We start from the raw sequence: 3804 nt of genomic DNA, 5'->3' as shown, positions 1-3804 counted from the left end.
ATCTTAGTTTTTAATCACCCTCTTCAAACAAAATATTTTTTCACCAAATTGTTTGAAATAGCATTCATAAATAATTCTTTTCACAGTCTCTGTGGGTACGATAACTTAGCATTTACTTGTCACTTTATTACTTGTTGCGATTGTGTACACTTGCACAATTCCGTCATTCCAAGTTTTTGGCGCCGTTTCCGGGGACTGCTTTAAAATGTTATTATTTGTGAATTTGTTAGTTTTGCATTTTGGTTTAATTTTCTATTCAATTTTTAACTTAATTAATTTTTCTGTGATTATTTCAAGTGTTTATGAGTATTAACCGAATTATCGATTTACTCCTTGTAGACCTTGAGATTGAACGAACTTTTCGACAGCGAAGAAGACAAGCAAGTTAGAGAAGGACCAAGGAAATGAACTTTGAAAATGCAAATCAAAGAAACGGAGCGAACCTTGCTCAAAATCCTATCCTGATTGCTGATGATAGGGATAGAGATTTAGGATAGTATGCCATGCCAGTGTTTCATGATCTTAATCCAGGTATTAGGAGACCCGAAATTGAGGCACAACAGTTCAAGCTAAAGCCATTCATGTTCCAGATGCTTTAGACAGTGGGTCAATTTAGTGGAATGCCTATAGAAGATCCTTACCTACACTTAAGACTATTTATGGAGATGAGCGATTCTTTCAAGTTAGCCGGAGTACCCGAAGATGCATTACGATTGAAGCTGTTTCCATATTCACTAAGGGACAGGGCTTGAGCCTGGTTGAACACATTACCACCAAACTCAATTTCCACATGGCAAGAGTTAGCAGAAAGATTCCTTATGAAGTATTTCCCGCCAAGCAATAGTACTAAGTTGAGGAACGAGATCACTACTTTCCAACAAATGGGTGATGAGTCCTTGTATGAGGCATGGGAAAGATACAAAGAATTATTACGGAAGTGCCCTCATCATAGAATCCCACATTGCATCCAACTTGAGACATTTTATAATCGTCTCAATGCTCACACGAGGATGGTAGTGGACGCTTCTGCTAACGGGGCTCTCCTTTCTATGTCTTATAATGAGGCTTATGAAATCATTGAGAGGATCGCCAGCACTAATTATCAATGGCCAACCAATCGAGCAGCGTCAGGAAGACGAGTTGCTGGAATACATGAAGTAGACCCACTTACTTCACTCGCATCTCAGGTATCATCAATATCCTCAATGTTAAAAAATATTACTACAAATTGGTCTAATAGTTTTGCAGGACAGCCACCAAATCAATTTGAAAGTTTAGCTATAGCTTGTGTTTATTTTGGGGAAGGACATTTATTTGAAGAATATCTATCAAACCCAGAATCCGTGTATTACATGGGTAACCAAAACCAAAATCGAGGAAGGCAAGGACTGCAATCCAATTTCTATAACCCATCGTGGCAAAATCACCTTAATTTTTCCTGGAGTAACCAAGGGGCTAGAACCAGTAACACTTTCGCCCAACCTAGACTAACACAGCCGCCTAGTTTTCCCCAACAAGTTCAGAAATCAGCTCAAGCTAAATCATCCAATAGCTTAGAGAATTTATTGAAGGCATACATGACGAAAAACAACACCACTCTAAGGAATTTAGAGAATCAAGTGGGCCAGCTTGCTACTAAACTCAGGAATCGACCACAAGGAACTCATAATGTCCATACCTTGTCCTAAAAGCGGTTTTCAGCACATTTGACTCCTTAACTCTCAACTGGTAGTAACCGGACCTCAAATCGATCTTTGAAAACACTGTTGCCCCCTTCAACTGATCAAATAAATCGTCAATCCTTGGTAACGGGTACTTGTTCTTTATAGTCACCTTATTGAGCTAACGGTAATCAATGCAAAGCCTTATTAAGCCATCTTTCTTCTTTACAAAAAATACAGGAGCACCCCAAGGAGAGAAACTCGGTCTCACAAATCCTTTAATGGTTAACTCTTGCAACTAAGCCTTCAATTATTTTAATTCAGTCAAAGCCATTCTATATGGAGCAATCGAGATCGGTGCAGTCCCTGACAATAAATCAATGGCAAACTTTATCTCTCTATTTGGAGGCAACCCAGGCAATTCCTCTGGAAATGCATCTGGAAATTCACAGACTATCAACACTGATTCAAGCTTCAATTCAGACATCTCAATATTCATTACATAGGCAAGATAAGCTTCACACCCTTTCCTTATGTATTTCTGTGCAGACATGTGCGAAATCACCATAGACAACTTATTTGATTCATCTGTTTCAACCCACAGAATTTCTCCATTTTCACATTTCAACTCTAGTGTTTTCTGTTTACAATTTGCTTTGGCATCATACAATGTCAACCAGTCCATTCCCAAGATAACATCGAACTCATCAAATGGTAATAGCATTAGATTAGCCGGAAAACAGTGACCTTGAATCATTAATGGGCAATTCTTGCAAACCTTATCAACTAGCACATATTGGCCTAAGGGGTTCGACACTTTAATCGAAAACTCAGTAAACTCAGTAGGAAACTTCTTATTAGATACTAAATTCACACAAATATAGGAATAAGTAGACCCGAGATCAATCAATGTAATAACAATAGTATCATAGAGAAAAAATGTACCAGTAATCACATCAGGAGATGATGCATCCTCTCGGGCACGTATGGTATAAGCTCTAGCAGGCACTCTAGATTCTAATCTCATCGCTGAATCTTTCATCACAGTTTTACTGCTAGCTCCACTTCTAGTATTTCTCAGTGGTCTACCTCTGCTAGCGGTAGTACTCTGTCTAGCACTCTGAAATTTTTCTTCTTTAACTTTCTCTGGATAGTCTCTGATGAAATGCTCGCGAGAACCACACCTAAAACAAGCTCGCTCGTTTCCCCAACACTCACCAAAATGTTGCCTGCCATATTGCTGACATTCGGGCTTTCTAGATCGCACATTACCTACACTTGCCACTGAAGGTGCTTGAGCTTTAGATCCCAAATATGCCTTGCCAAATCTCTGTGTGAATCCCCAACAGAAACTGCCATTCGAGGGTTTGTCTCTTTGGACCTCTTTGATTGAGATTAAAATGACCTGCTTATCGACCTCTTTCTGGCATCTCGGGCCTCAATAGCAGCTTTTCTTCTTTCTTTGTTCAATTCTTCGGCTTTAAGAGCTTGGTCAACCAATACTACAAATTCTTTTAACTCCAGAATTCCCACAAGCACTTTAATGTCCTCATTAAGCCCATCCTCAAATCTTTTGCACATAATGGCCTCAGTGGACACACATTCCTGAGCATACTTGCTGAGTCCTACAAATTCACGTTCATACTCTACCACAGACATCTTGCCCTGCTTTAATTCAAGGAACTCCTTTCGTTTTTGATCAATAAATCGCTGACTTATGTATTTCTTTCTGAATTCTTCCTAGAAGAAATCCCTTGTAACCCTTTCTTTTGGAACCACTACTACCAAAGTCGTCCACCAATGGTAGGCCGAATCTCTCAAAAGTGATACAGCACACTTTAAACACTCTTCAGGTGTACATGAGAGTTCATCAAATACACGGGTAGAATTTTCAAGCCAGAACTCTGCTTTCTCGGGATTATCATCGATCTTTGCTCTAAACTCTTCGGCCCCTTGTTTTCAAATCTTGTCAACCGGAGGCTTGTTCATTCTTACCAAATCTATGCCTTGAGTAGCTACAGGAACCGTCTGAGGTATGGGAGGGGGTGGAGGAGGTTGAACATTTGGGTTACCTCGAATAAACCAATTGTTCATCATTTGGAGAAAGGCATCCTGAGCCTCATCTCCCTGTCTCAATGTCTCA

At 39.7% G+C, this 3804-nt stretch overlaps 1 non-coding gene across 1 annotated transcript; it reads right to left on the bottom strand.

Annotated features, from left to right (window-relative positions):
- Window positions 1-848: 848 nt before the first annotated feature.
- Window positions 849-955, bottom strand: LOC121231334 (small nucleolar RNA R71). The gene has a single exon (XR_005929394.1). It is a non-coding gene; the product is annotated as a small nucleolar RNA R71 (small nucleolar RNA).
- Between the last annotated feature and the right edge of the window lie 2849 nt (window positions 956-3804).

This window comes from Gossypium hirsutum, chromosome A06 (genome assembly GCF_007990345.1).
Source record: "Gossypium hirsutum isolate 1008001.06 chromosome A06, Gossypium_hirsutum_v2.1, whole genome shotgun sequence".
In the NCBI taxonomy this organism is placed as follows: domain Eukaryota; kingdom Viridiplantae; phylum Streptophyta; class Magnoliopsida; order Malvales; family Malvaceae; genus Gossypium; species Gossypium hirsutum.
The sequence above is the reverse complement of the archived record's forward strand: the minus strand, read 5'-3'. Positions and strand labels throughout refer to the sequence as shown.